This window comes from Myxine glutinosa, chromosome 6, assembly GCF_964187855.1.
Source record: "Myxine glutinosa chromosome 6, kmMyxGlut1.1, whole genome shotgun sequence".
Taxonomy (NCBI): domain Eukaryota; kingdom Metazoa; phylum Chordata; class Myxini; order Myxiniformes; family Myxinidae; genus Myxine; species Myxine glutinosa.
In genome coordinates, this window is record NC_136266.1 from 192,099,295 (window position 1) to 192,114,901 (window position 15,607).

General features: G+C 41.7%; 1 long non-coding RNA gene across 1 annotated transcript; it reads right to left on the reverse strand.

The window, feature by feature from the left end:
* Positions 1–600: 600 nt before the first annotated feature.
* On the reverse strand, positions 601–14,399 carry LOC137411886 (uncharacterized). The gene is made up of 3 exons (XR_013623926.1): positions 14,123–14,399; positions 10,792–10,988; positions 601–4,278 (listed from the first exon to the last, which is right to left on the reverse strand). It is a non-coding gene; the product is annotated as an uncharacterized LOC137411886 (long non-coding RNA).
* Between the last annotated feature and the right edge of the window lie 1,208 nt (positions 14,400–15,607).

Sequence of the window (15,607 nt, forward strand, 5' to 3'; positions counted from 1 at the left end):
CGAGGACTTGACAAGCCCCTCGGTCGGCTCAACCCCACGGCTGCGTTTTTTCGTGCGTACCAAGGCCGGGCCCTGCTCGAGCCTTCTCGGCACTGCCGAGCACGCCTGCGAACTACGTACACGCCTGTGGCGTGCCTTCTGGGGGGGCGCATGTAGCGGTTACCTTATTCACATGTCGCGGTTAACTTATCCGCATGTGACGGTTACCAATACCATATGTTTGGTCTAACCCACGCACACGGGCTTTTGGTTGTGTGGTCGTGACGCACGTGCGGCTGTTGGAGCCATGCCCTCCGAAGAGGGTTCTTGGTTTTATATAAGCCGTTACGACTTCCGCTCGCGAGCAGTTGCTGGAGATTTCTGTACAATAAACAAGCTTTGTACCCAACGAAATGGCCTCTTCTTCTCGCCTTCGGCAACTCCTAAGGACGATTCAATTCGATTTTGGTGAAGATCTGAATATGGATTAGAATACGATAATTATTCAATTTTTAAGTGATTTGTCACCATTGAGAGATTGGGCAAAAAGCGATATATAATATTCTTGGAGAATTATTAACAATTACTGGTGTTATGTTAGTAAAACTTCAAGAGACTCGGTTTAGCAAAATCAATGTTTTATTCACTTTAGAGAATTTGTTGTATACTAAGCCGAGATCTTTAATGAGTCTGTTCCAGAGTTTGTTGAAGCTCGTTCAGTTGTTGACAATCTCCAGTTGGTTGATCAGTTTCAACTGGTCTTCAGTTTTCACTCCTCTTCAGTTCACTGTCCCAGTCCACTCTTCTCTGCTCTCCTCGCAACTTTCTCCTGGTTTTAAAGCCCCAAACTCCTTTGATGTTGCAGAGCATGCAGGGTGTTCCTTATCCAAAAACCCTTATATGGCTTTCTTGGCCAGCAAATACTTATTTCTGTTCAAGAGGTCAAATACTCTGACCTGTTGGAAGAAGAATTTGCAGCGTGTGCGCAGTGCCCTGAACAGAGGCTATTAATGATCGACAGGTGGCGGTCCAAGAGCGTTACACATTCTTGTCTGAAATTAACTCTCCTGACCACATGTTAATGCTAGCTCTATGCTCTTTTGCTCATTCGTAAAGTAAAACATAATTCCACTTTAAACAAGATTACATTGATATATATTCTAGCAATATTGTCAATATGAATATTTAATCCCCAACAATCCCCAGTTTTTCTTTTATGTTTATATTAACCATTAATCTAAACATTACCACATTAAATATTCAAACCACTAATCTTGTAATTCAATTTCCTAAGGCATACACCGTCATTCTGGAAGAATTTTGATCACAATACATTTCCTTGTTCATTGACTCTTTCTATGTTGATAATTCAATTCAACTCATTTGCATAAAGATCACAAAACATTTCACCTTTACCAAAACGCAATAATTTCAGTTCATCAAAATAATAAAGCATCTGCAACATTTGGCAAAATATTTGCCTTTAATCAAATATTGACTTTCTTTGTTTTGAAAAAAAGGGGCGGATCACTTGTGTTTGGAATTTCAGCATAAAACATTTTTCTCCTGTTGTCTTCATCACACCTTCACTATTTGCATAGGATTTTCTGCTGTTGTGATAGCTGGGCAGAGTCAAAGACTGACCCTGCTCTCCATGCAGCATCCTTGCCACTCTTGCTGTGAGCCATAGTAGATTTGAACAAGGCCTCCATCCAGTTGTAGTTGACTTGCCTCCTCACTAATCGTGAGCATGGAGCAAGTATTGATGTGATGTTGATTTGTCAACAAGATGTGGAGCAGGGATGCCGGATGCATCCGCAATGATGATGTTGGGACCATGGTACTCAGTTGTCCATGGTCCATACCAGGAGCACACAGCAGAATCGTGCACAGCTGTTGTGAAGGAAAAGGCAGTCGTTCGCTTGCAGCTCCATGCTGGCTCCCCGGAAGTTGGTGAAGTAATGACACACGTCACCGTATCCCGTAAACGTTGCAGGTAAAATATCGTCGTCCTGCAATTGCTGATGTGATGACTGTTCGAGGTATTTGAACACAAGTAAGTGATCGCCCTTTTCCATATGTTGCAGTGTGACCCAGACAAATGGTCACATAATTTTCCCTTGGTGAAGGAAAACATCCATCTTCCAAAGGAGCATTTCTTCATCATTCTTTGAGAAAGAGGGTGTATGCCAAGATTAACTTCATTTTCACAAATTTTCCTTTTTCAAACTTCTTCCCAGATGTCGTTATCACTCCATTTGGGATGTGGTCTTGTCTTTCCTTTACTTAGCCACATTTATATCTGCTCTCCGCACAGATTGAATCAGATGGGGTACATTGTAACATGAAATCACTATATTTTAGAACAACTTCACACGAATAATATTCAACTCAGACATGTGTTTTACACTACTAAAACTAAGAATAGCATCCACAATTGCTTTCAGGTTCATATAATTCAAAAAATTAAACTCATGCAGGTATTGTGACTCAACTCAAAGAAAATAAATGCATTAATAATGATTATATGATTTAAATCACAAACAGGAATATCTAATTCCCAACAATTCTTGCAAACAAGCAAACTATGCCTAATATGTTATTAGCATAGTCCTCCCCGCTTTTTTTTTCTTTAACAGTGTTACTTGTGGTGATATGAGTTCATTGATCGTGTAAAACGGACATAGTGCACAACAAGTTGTTATGCCCTCATTTCAACTCGACTGCATTCATTTGCAACATTACTTGATTCAATCGTTGAATCTCAGTATTCATGTCGCCATAGATGTCTTCCACTTGTGGTTCCACATGCATTTCCTCATTTGTTGCTTTGTTTATTTCCTCTTTTGTGGCTGCTTGTACTATCATAGTGTTGTGTGTTATCTTATTCAAACCCACCGTCACTAAGGTTTTCAAGCAAGCCACTACTAAAACTATTGCCAATATAACCACTAATCCAATAAACAAGTATTGGAGTATCTCAGCTGCTACTCCTCCCAAAGTGTTTTCCAGCCATGCAAAGGCACCCCCTTTCACATAATCGTGATATTTAGCTCCCTCTCTTCTGATTGTATTGGCTATGTTATAAATGTCGCCCGAATTATCAGGTATGTATGTACAACAATCTGTACCAATTACTGCGCATGTACCTCCTTTCTCTGCCAACAGCATATCTAATGCCATACGATTTTGTAATGCCATGGTTCTTGTTGCTGCCAGCTCACTTGTAAGTTGTGTCAATCCACGAGCTGTTTTATTTGCCAATGTCTCTATAGCCAATGCCATTTGCCGTAGTTCATTTCCTGCCTTCCAGGTTCCATAAAATGGAAATACTACCATTCCAACCCATTCTCCCATACTAACAGTTCTTTTCGGCCTAGAATGCAGGATACGCATTGGTGAAGTCGTTAACAAGCGCATGTGTGGAAGTACAAACCCAAGAAAGCATGTGCCGAACCACCCCGACGGGAGATACGGATATGCCTTATGTCCACATATAAAATATGTATTATTATATGTCCATGTGTTGTCCTTTCCCCAATAGCCTTCCCAATACAAAGCTAAACCAGTTGTGCCATTTGGTCCTAGTGGGACAGGTGTTCTCATCCAGCTTGCATCGCGACCATAACCGTGGCATGTAGAGGTTCCCATAGACCTGTTATGCGTAGGCGTTCGGGGTCTGGTGATACACATTAATCCTATCATTTGTTGTTGAATGGTCATGTAAGAGGGCATGTCGTCCTCATCATATGCAGGTCTATAACTGTTTTTAAATTGGTCACAATTATAGCCTCCTTTCTTCCATCCCAGTTCCCCTGACAATTCGCCGTCATAAGCTGATGCTACCAGGGTGTAAGGGAAACGGCTACATAACTCTTCCCAACTAAAAGGAACTGCTTCCAATGGTACTCCGATCTCACTAGAATGCGGCATTTGTGTACATATCCAACAATTACTTTCATTTGCTATGTCAGCCCTTGTGTGGGCTAAATGTAAAAAAGTATTAATCCCGTGTAATCCATCGGGTTGCAAAGGTGTGTTCCTATCTTCCATCAAACTTCTCTTTTGCTGATGTCGAACCACATAATCATATATCTGTGTGTTGGCCACCAATGATGCGTTGTTGGCTTGCATTAACCCGAAATAATGCATGCAACACAGAGTCCCAACCACTAGAGAACTCATTGCTAGGATTAATATCACCATGTTCAAGGAGTATCCGAAGTAGAAGTCCCTTGTTTTCCCTGATCGGTCAGCTTGTCTTGATAAGGTCTTTCCCTGTGTCCCACCTGTATCCATCTGTAAAACAAGTGAGCTACCCCTCGTATATGTCCATACCTATAACATAATTATATGTCAATGAAATTTAGCATTATACCGAACTCATAACTAGCAAGCTTCTTCACAGGTTAATAAAAAGAAAAATAATCCCTTAATATTTAACATGATCTGATTATGTGCCTGTTTCTAATCCCTCTATTTCCCGGGGTCCAACTAAATCCCCTGATCATGAGTGTAGTTGTGATACATTATCACTCATGTTGCACTATTATCAGTAGATAATTGTATGTCATATAGGCAAATAAATGTCTCAAGTAGGAATACCACATGTTAAAATGCAATGTGTATCAATGCAAGTGATGTTTAAAATGTAATGGAAATGAATGGAAATCATGACTTTCATTTATCAGCCGCTGAATGTTCTGCTGGGCTGCCGGGTGCAGCCTCATTGTCAGCGGGACCAGCCTTCTCAGTCCCATGTGCTTGCTTGCAATGAGAGGCATGAATCCAACTTGGTCTACCTTGGCATTTCACTGCAGTATGTGTTGTCAGCAGGACCTGGTGTGGTCCTGACCATCGCGGTGTTAATGCAGTTTTCCGCTTGAAAATTTTGATGTACACATAATCTCCAGGTTGAAAAGAATGACATTCATTCTCTGCCGGTTCTGGTAAAGCTTCCTTCACCTGGGAATGAAACATCTTCACGATTTTGGTCAATTCAATACAGAAAGAGTACATCAAATCATCCATCTGGTGAATATCCATCTCCCTGATTGTCAAGGGAGGTGAATGAGGCACCCGCATTGGTCTCCCCATCAAGATTTCATGCGGGGATAATCCCGTTCTCCTATTTGGAGTAGCCCTCATTGCAAGGAGTGCAAGTGGAATGGCATCCGGCCATTTCAAGTTGGTTTCTGCACAGATTTTGGCCAACTTGTTCTTTATTACTCCATTATGTCGTTCCACTGCTCCCGCTGATTGGGGGTGATAAGGACAGTGAAGATGAAGATTTATCTGCATTGCCTTACCCAATTCCTTGACGACCCCCGCTGTGAAATGCGTACCCTGATCAGAAGAAATCCTGCACGGAACTCCAAAGCGGCATATGAAGTCCTTCAACAGAATCTTCACAACTGTTTTGGCATCTGCATGTCGACAAGGGTAAGCCTCCACCCACTTCGTGAACATATCGACAATCACTAAAACAAATTCAAATCCAGCGCACTTCTCCATTTGGATAAAATCCATCTGTAAATGTACGAATGGACCTGATGGGGCGGGATGGGCTCCTGGTGTAGTCTTTTCCCCTTTTCCTGGATTGTATGCCTGACATACCTGACATGTAGCACAACATTGCTCTGCCACAGATGTAAATCCAGGTGCATACCACTGTCTTGACACCGATGCACACATTCCTCCTTTCCCTGTATGACTCACTCCATGAGCCAGACGAGCAATCCATGGCAACAATTGGCGGGGAGCAACAACACGCCCCTCGCGAGAAGTCCATAATTTAGATTCCTTGTCGAATGTGCATCCAGTCTGTACCCACAAATCTTTCTCCCGGTCCGCCACCATGTCCTGCATAGCACTGACGTCTTGCAGCGTTGGGGTGTTTTCAGGAATCGTTACAGGTCCCTGTATAATCACTGAGTCTTGCTCCAAATGTGCCGCAAGCTTTGCTGCTTCATCCGCCCTTGCATTTCCCTGCGAGACGTCATCTCTTCCTCGTGTATGGGCCTCACATTTGACGACTGCAATTGCAGATGGTAGAAGGATTGCTTCCAAAAGGCTAGCAATCAACTTCCCGTTTTTAATTTGGCTGCCTGAAGATGTCAAAAAACCTCTCTGTTTCCAGAGAGCACCATAATCATGAACAACCCCATGTGCGTACCTGGAGTCTGTATAAATGATGACTCTCTGGCTTTCCGCTAAACAACAGGCTCTAGTTAATGCATAAAGTTCTGCCTGTTGAGCTGAGTAGGTGTTTGGTAATTTTCCGCTCTCCCATGTCTCAACATCCGTACATACTGCATATCCCGTCAATAGTGAACCATCCAATGCTCTTGATGATGATCCATCAACATACAGTACCAGATCTGCATCTGGGATGGGAATGTCCTTCAAATCAATGCGAGGCACTAGTGCATGTGCCAATACCTCCGCACAATCATGGGGCTCACCATCATCCTCTGTTGGTAACATAGATGCTGGGTTCAGCGTTGGACAACGCTGAATGGTAAGGTTTGATGGCGTTAATAACCCTAGTTCATATGTTGTAGCCCTTGATGCTGAAAGGTGCTGTGTTCCTGCCTTTAGCAAAACCATCGCCACCGCATGCTCAACAAGAAGAATTAAGGGGCACCCCAGGACTATTGTAGCTGTGGCTTCTACTGCATATGACGCTGCTGCCACTGCTCGCAAGCACAGTGGAAAACCTCGTGCTACTGAATCCAATCTAGTGCTGTGATATGCTACGGGGCGCAGTTTTCCCCCATGTTTTTGAGCCAACACCGATTGGGCATATCCTCCTTTCTCATGTGAATAGAGAAAGAAATTTTTGTCATAATCTGGCAGTCCTAAAGCAGGAGCCGATGCTAAGGCATCTTTCAATGTCGTAAAGGCTTGTTCAGCTTCCGGGGTCCATTTCAAAGGATTTGGACTGTTTGGTAAGCTGATGTCCAACAGGGGGCGAGTCAGTACTGCGTAATCAGCAATCCACTGATGGCAAAACCCCGTTGTTCCCAGAAAAGATTTCATCTGCTTGACAGTTTTAGGTTTTGGAAGTGTCCTGATCACTTTTACACGTTCAGGGCACAATCGTCTCGTGTCGCCTTTCAAAATATGTCCTAAATATTTCACCTCTTCCTTACAGAACTGCAACTTATCTCTCGAGGCCTTGTGGCCTTTGTCTGCCAACGCTGTCAGTAGCACAACAGTGTCCTGCTCACATGCTTCCTTTGAAGTCGAGCATATGAGAAGGTCATCAACATATTGTACCATCACTGAACCCCCAGGAAATTCAACATCGCTGAGGTCTTCATGTAGAGCACGTGAAAACAAAGTTGGGCTCTCCGTGTACCCTTGTGGTAACACAGTCCAGGTAAACTGTAAATTTTCGTACGTGAATGCGAAAAGATAACGCGAATCCTCATGAATGGGTACACTAAAGAACGCTGAACATAAGTCCACCACAGAATAAAACTTCGTGTTGCATGGAATACTTGACAGTACAGTGATCGGGTTAGGGACCACTGGATAGGCTGGGATGACACAATCATTAATTGCTCGAAGATCTTGAACAAATCTCCAAGTAGTCTTGCCTGGCTTCTTCACAGGTAAAATAGGAGTGTTGCACATGCTCACAGTGCGAACTATAACTCCCTGTTCCACCAATGATCGAATCACTGGTGCAATACCAGCTTTTGCCTCTGGTCTCAATGGATATTGACGCTTTCTAGGCAATGGCTTAGAATCATCTACTGTGATCCTTACAGGTGCAATACTCTTGATTCGTCCCACATCATTTGGATGCGTTGTCCACAAGCATATTGGTATTTGATCGAGTGGGTCCTGGTCACCGTCAGCGTCAGAGCTGAGTAGGTATACCCCAATATCGTCAGTATCATTCGATTCAACAATCATGTTGAAGGTTGTAGAAAGCACCTGCTGTCCGAGCTGCCAACAAAATCCATCTCCATCTAAGTCATAGAGTGGGGCGCTTTGAATTTCTCCCATGTATCCCCTGTTGTTACACTCTTTCAGAGTTGCAATCATTATTCCAACATCTTTTGCTTCGTACCCTTGTGCCACCGCTAAGGTGACGTGTGGGGTTGTTGTTTCGGGTTGATTCCACAGGAGTTGTTGGTCTGGCGTCAAAGACACTGACATCCCAACTCCCTGTCGTCCCACCCACAATGACGTCAGATGTATATCATACTTGGTGTGCAGGTATTTAAAAACCCGCTCTGCATAGGACCCCTCTTCTCCTGTAGCATCATAACATGTTGTACAGTGAAGATCAGTTTGCCATGTCAGAAAGTCCATCAAAAAATTATCTAACCATTCCTGTACTTCGGGCATTTCATCCTTCAGTGTCATAAAACTAACACACAAAAGTTCCGCCATGATTGTATCATCGATATCCCATCGATGTGTTGTTGGTCTTGTCAGGCCATCTAGTACCTTAGAAATAAAGTCGTGGGAGTGTTCTGGCATTTCTAGATACACTCCGTTTTCATTACAGATGACGGTGCAATTCAATTTACACAATAAATCTCTTCCCATCAAATTTACTGGAACGCCAGATGCCACAAGAAAGGCATGTTGTGCAGTCAATGGACCAAATTGGACACGCAATTCTTCCGTGACTGGCGTGTGTATGGGAACTCCTGACACTCCAACCACCTTCGTATAGTATTTTGACAATGGTATATCGGGAAAATCTGCTTGTCGTAACGTGGAACGCGTAGCTCCCGTATCGACGAGAAAGGGTGCCTTGCGTCCACCTACTGTCAAATTAACACTTGGTTCCTGTGCAGCCGACCCTGAGATTAAAGGAAGCGCTGCCACTTGGTCATTTTGGTCTAGTCAACAGGGTGTGGCAGACCATTTAGTCTGCTGAGGTCCTCCCTGAATTGGGGCATTCCTCAATAGAACCCTATTTGTTGATGGAGGCGGTGGTAACTGGTAGTATCCCTGTTCCTGGTTGTTCTTCCGAAATTGTCTTTGATATGGGCATCGCCTTATCCAATGTCCCATTTCTCCACAATTGAAACATCGGCGTCTATCATTGGCTGGTCTGTCCACCTGTGCACTTGTATTTCTGGGCTGCATCTCTTGGTTTCTGGGTTGCCACTCCACTCTCTGGTTATATCCTACTGCATTGTTGCGTTGTTGCCCAGAAAACCTATTGCGTTGATTCGTAGTCATCAGGGCTTGAGTCTGTAGTTGCATCAATTTCTCGGCATTTACAGCACTATTCCTGGCTTGAATCCGCTGATGATGCAAGGCGTAATTCAATATTTCTTGCATTGGCTTGCCTTCCCAAGCAATACATTGTCTTTCCACTTCACTCTTCAATTTGGGCAATAGACCATTAATAAAAAGGGGTTTTAAGGCATTGTCAATTTGTGCCCGGTCTATGCCTGAATATAGTCGGAAAACATCTCGCAATCTGTCCAAATAATCGCTAGCATCTTCGCCTGTTTTCTGCTTGCATGTAACCACTTTGTTCCAATCCGTCACTGGTGGCAATTTTTTTATGGCCTCTATCAAGTTATTGATCTGTGCCGTTCTAGCCTCCGTGGGCATGTCCACCTGTCCATCTTCCGTATTTACCCAGTTGGCCTCACGCATTAAGTTCCTCAAAGTGGTGGTATTAGGAATTAACCATTTTAAAAGTATTTCCATGTCTCTTGCAGTGGGCAACTGAGTTTCCACAATTAACCGCAGTTCCTCCGCAAATTGAAGTGGATCTGTTTTGATTGATGGCATACTACTCTGCAATGCCTTCAATTGATGTACCTGCCATGGTCTATACATCAGATCTGGATGTTGCTGATTTGCCCCTGGAAATTGCCGCTGAGGAAAATTCATAACACCACATTGCTCAAACCCTCCTTGTGAGAGAGTCAACTTTTGATCATTCATTAGCCAATCACATTGATCGTTAGATTGATTGGCATTGATCACACGACCCTTACTCCGTGTATGGTGAAATGGAGAGCATGATAAGGGTATAACAGCTGGTTGCATCGTTTGCCCACTTTGAGTCGGTTCCTGTGCCCCAATTGCACCCTCTTGGGTAGTTACCTCAAATGAGTCACGTCTTTCACCTGGCCTTTGTTGACTAGAACCAATCGCTGCACTCTGTTCTGGTCTTTCGGCAGGTACAGGTACAGGCACTACCTGTGGCTGATATACAATAGTTCTCCGATAAGGTGGAGGAGTTTCGTCTTCCAGTTCATTTGTCTCGTATGATCTGGCTTCTGGATACAATTTGGGTTGGGATTGCTCTCCATCACTGACTTGAAGAGGCATTTGATTTGCTACCTTACACAACCTGTGCTGTATCTGTTTCACCTCTTTCTTCAAGCCCCCCATCTTTGCTTTGGTCTCCCTGTCCCTAGATTCAGCGTCCCAGTAATAGAATGGTTGCCAATCCACTTTGAACTTCTGTCGCCCTCTTGCTTCCAATTCTTTTCTGAGTGTTGCCAATACGTTTCTATCAAAAGTGCCCTCCTGTGGAAATCCACTTTTTCGACCTTTCGTCCATTCATACCAGGATTCCACATCTTTAAGTGATTCTGCCCCATATTTCTGATACATGGAGCTGATACAAGCACCTCTTTGACTCAAGTCCAATTGACCTTGTTTAATCTTGCAGAATCCACTTCCCATTTTGCCTGTGTGTGAGTACCTCTTTATACTCACTCAATATATCAAATAACTACAAGGACTACACAGCAGACTACACCTGTATCCACTATCAACTGTGTGTACTGCAAAAATCGCAGAAGTTTGTTCCACCTTATACAAAGTAGCGTTGAATGCGTTGTTGTCTAGCTTATTCCGATAAGCTCCACTCTGTGGTCTTCCAGGAAGTATCTCTCCACCTGTCCACTTGATGACTGCAGGTGATTTCCAGAGAGTCCCCCTGCCCTGTGGCTTTTCCCACACCCCAATCTCACTGATCAGAGTTGCAGATGAGTCTGGATCAGTAAGTCCTGTTAAGGGGGGGTCAAACAAAAATAACCACGTAATATAACAAATAACCACTACACTCACCACCTCGCTCATCGTCCAAGGTTGTCTGCACATCGATGTTTCGCAAATGTCTCAAAGCTTCTTTCTTGAGACCGCACTTTTTATTCATCCATCAATTGACTTGATTAAATTAAATTTAAATTAAAATCAGATCAGATTAAATTAATCAGATCAAAATCAATCAGATCAATCGGATCAGAATCAGAATCAATTCAAATATGCAATCTCAATCAATTCACCAACATTAATCAATAAAATCCTAATAATAATACATAATAAAATATCATAAATGATAATATCAAAATTCAAATATCAAATCATCATTGAATTTATCATTGAAAATATCAAAATATCAAAATTCACATTTATCAGTCTGATAACTCTATATCTATGCCTGTTCGCAATGTAGGCAAAACAGTTCCGTCCGCTGGCGGAGGTATTTGATCATGTCGGTCGTCACCTCGTACCCATACCTGCCGCCAATTGACAAATAACCGTTCTGCCTCTGGATCATATCTGACATATTTGTTCAATCCTGTGTGGTCATTATATCACAAATTAAAGCTGAACAACCACTGAAGGCAACTCAACCCTTCATTTGTGAGACAATCAGCGAAAATTGATCCAACAGATATGAGCCAGTCCATTGGGCAATGTCGCACATGTCACGTGCCACATGTCACACGTGTCACATGTCACACATCATGTGATGTGTCACCCACCATGTCGCACTTTGAAAGAGACTCAAAGTTCTTGACAATTAAAATGGTGTAATATTCCTGAAATGTGTACCAATGAATGGCAATCAATTTATAATATTTATCAATGGAATCCAATCATACCGAAATTTCGACACTCCAATAAACTTTGTAACTTGTAATACATCATTAATCCTGCAGGGCTATAAAGCTATCCTTAAAGTCCATGCAATCGATTTACATCAAAACCCAATGATGACATGCCTGATAATCATAGCAATTTTTTCCCATGATTGTAAAATCATGACCATTGTAAATCATTGTAATTGTAAATTGTAAATATAAATTTACCATAATTGTACAAAATTTGAGAATGAACATCAATAATAATCAGCATATGACAATCATGATGACAATGATGAATCTCATCAACAATGAGAGAAAACAATGAGAATGAGAAACAATGAGAGAAATGAGAAAACAATGAGAACTATGAAAGGTGAAAACAGGTAAAAGAAGAAGCAAAAGAGGAGGAAAGGAGAAGGAAAGGGGGGAGGAAAAGGGTGGGGAAGGGAGGAGGAGAAGTGGCAGAATGCCAAGGGAGGAATGAGGAATAAATACTATGCGAAATACGACACTCATTGTATTTTAACCTAAAGATAGCTGTGTATCATTGGCCGCACTCATGGCTCCCTTACAAGGCTGTGAGATTATATGGTAAATACTGTCTCCCTCTCGAACTTCTGTGCGAGCCATTACACTCATCTGTGTATTATTTAACCATTTAAACTGTGTCGTACCATTTCACAAATTATTGTAGCAGTATTGGGGCCATGGTTGGAGGAGGGGGGGGGGGGGAGAGGGGTGCAAAAACACATGCATACCCACACATACATACCCACACCCATACACACAAAAACACAGCAAGCCACATAATGAGGTGATATGCTAAAATCAACATGGGATCCAATGGGATATGGGATCAACAATCCTATAGAATGAAGTTAGGGTTAAGATTGGGTTGGGGTCAACAAATTCATGTACATGTAAATTCATTCATGTATAAACAGATCACAATATATTTCATCATTGGTTTCCCTCCATTTAATTGCCTTGGCAAATGTCATAGGATCTTATATCAATAAATTCCCTTTTTAAAATCTTAAAAGACAGATGAAATATAAAGTGATCAAAGGTACATTGGATGGTTCTATTTTGTAGAGATTACGGATCACAGTAGCCTGGGATTGGCTCACATTAAATTTCATCTTGATTGAAGGATTTTTAGCTGTGGTCCAAGATGGCCGCCGCCATAAAATCCTAAAAATATATATATATTTTTTCTAATCAGGATGTAAAGAGGTTACATTTAAAATCGCTTCTGATTCCATAGATAAGTGGACACAACACCAAACGGTTACCATGGGCAACCTGCCTGCACGCATTCCAGTGGCAGGGTCAGTGTGGAAAAGAATGCCTATTTTTGGACTGTCTGTCGACTCGTGCAGACAAATTGGCTAAATGCTAAACAATGCTAAATACTAAACTCACTTTTTGTTACCACACTGGAAATGCATGTTTGAAAATCGAATCCAGCCGATTTTACCATTATTTGGCTTACTGTACAGACGCTGTTATCATCGCTTTAATCGCTTTTAAAAAATCGCTTGAAAAATCGCTTTTTACAAAAACCGCGAATATGATTATAAAGCAAATAGTGTCCATTCTGCAATCTGCTCGTGCCTGTGGTCACAACCAAGCAGGATCTCAACCATTATTTTAACGGGTAAATCGACACACTTATAAGTCATTTAATCACGAAAACGAGCAGAGATTTGAATGCAGACCATTGCTGGAAATCATTTTAAAGATATTTACAAAATTGACGCTCTATTTCCTGAATTCATGACGTTCGTGAAATGAGCAAGAAATATACAAAATCCATATTTCAGTTGTACATGACAAGACGAATGCAGCACCTGTTGGCTAACGCCCGGGGTTCGTTAGTGGCTCTTTGCAATCGTCTCATTAAACTCGTAAAATGTACCGAAAAAAAATTCAAATTACAGAAAAAACAAAAAAAATAATTGATTATTAATTTTTAAAAAAATTTTTATCGTCATGACTTCTGAAATTTTAAAACAAATCCTTCATGAAAGCACAGCACCTTTTCTAAAGACACCAAGCTTTAGTGGATATTTGTGACAGTTCATGGCACCATCCCTCAAAAATGCGTATACATAAATTTTGGAAGAAAAAAATTGGCATGATTTCTGAAACCTGTTAAAGGCCTCGTGTTTTTTCCTTCCACACATCAACAAACGTACACAAAACTCAAACACTGAACTATTTTCACAGATTAACATCAGACTACACAGATAACAAACAAAGCTTACCTGGGCAGTTGAGTCCCTACGGGCCACCACTTCTTGGAGAATTATTAACAATTACTGGTGTTATGTTAGTAAAACTTCAAGAGACTCGGTTTAGCAAAATCAATGTTTTATTCACTTTAGAGAATTTGTTGTATACTAAGCCGAGATCTTTAATGAGTCTGTTCCAGAGTTTGTTGAAGCTCGTTCAGTTGTTGACAATCTCCAGTTGGTTGATCAGTTTCAACTGGTCTTCAGTTTTCACTCCTCTTCAGTTCACTGTCCCAGTCCACTCTTCTCTGCTCTCCTCGCAACTTTCTCCTGGTTTTAAAGCCCCAAACTCCTTTGATGTTGCAGAGCATGCAGGGTGTTCCTTATCCAAAAACCCTTATATGGCTTTCTTGGCCAGCAAATACTTATTTCTGTTCAAGAGGTCAAATACTCTGACCTGTTGGAAGAAGAATTTGCAGCGTGTGCGCAGTGCCCTGAACAGAGGCTATTAATGATCGACAGGTGGCGGTCCAAGAGCGTTACACATTCTTGTCTGAAATTAACTCTCCTGACCACATGTTAATGCTAGCTCTATGCTCTTTTGCTCATTCGTAAAGTAAAACATAATTCCACTTTAAACAAGATTACATTGATATATATTCTAGCAATATTGTCAATATGAATATTTAATCCCCAACAATATGATATATAATAATATGCTAAAAAAGTTATGGACAAGTTATGACTAAACTAGGTGGATGAGTTGGTTAGGTGACAAGAACAAGCCGATTCGATTTTGGTTCAGGTCCGAATATAGATCTGGCCAATCAGTGGGATACAAAACATAAACTGTTCACCTGGCGGAAGTATGCTGTCTTCCGAGTGCCGTTCTAGTTCACCATGTGGAGGTCTTTACAATGAGCCACGTTTCAATTTTTTCCATGGAGCAGTTTCGGAGATATAGAGGTGCAACCTTTTTCGGTTTTTCCAAGATGGCGCCTGTAGCACGTGACCTATGACGTCATAATTATCATTAAATATTCTGCAGGAGGAGACGCTCCTATGGTGAAAATTTCGTGTCCATGAAAATTGATATTAGAAGTTTGACCTTGAGTTAACCTTTGACCTTGAGTTGACCTTTGACATTTTGACCCTAAAATAGTTGGTTTCCCAATTCAGTGAGGCACTGTGCAATTGCTATATATTTTTCAAGTCAATCGGATGAAAATTGACAGTTTTTCAGATGAAAATTGATGATTTTGGGAAGTTTCACCTTGAGTTGACCTTTGACCTCAAAAATAGTTGGTTTCCCAGTTTATGAACTCGATATACAAATGCTGCTCAATTTTCAAGTCCATCGGATGAAAAATGGCGATTTTAGAAATTTGACCTCCAGATGAACTTTGACCTCAAAATCAATTCTCAATTGTGATGACCTCTCCAACGTGGTGAAGTTTCAGGACGATTGGCTTAGAATTATGACCTGTAGGTGAGTGACAGACAAGCAAGAAAACGTCA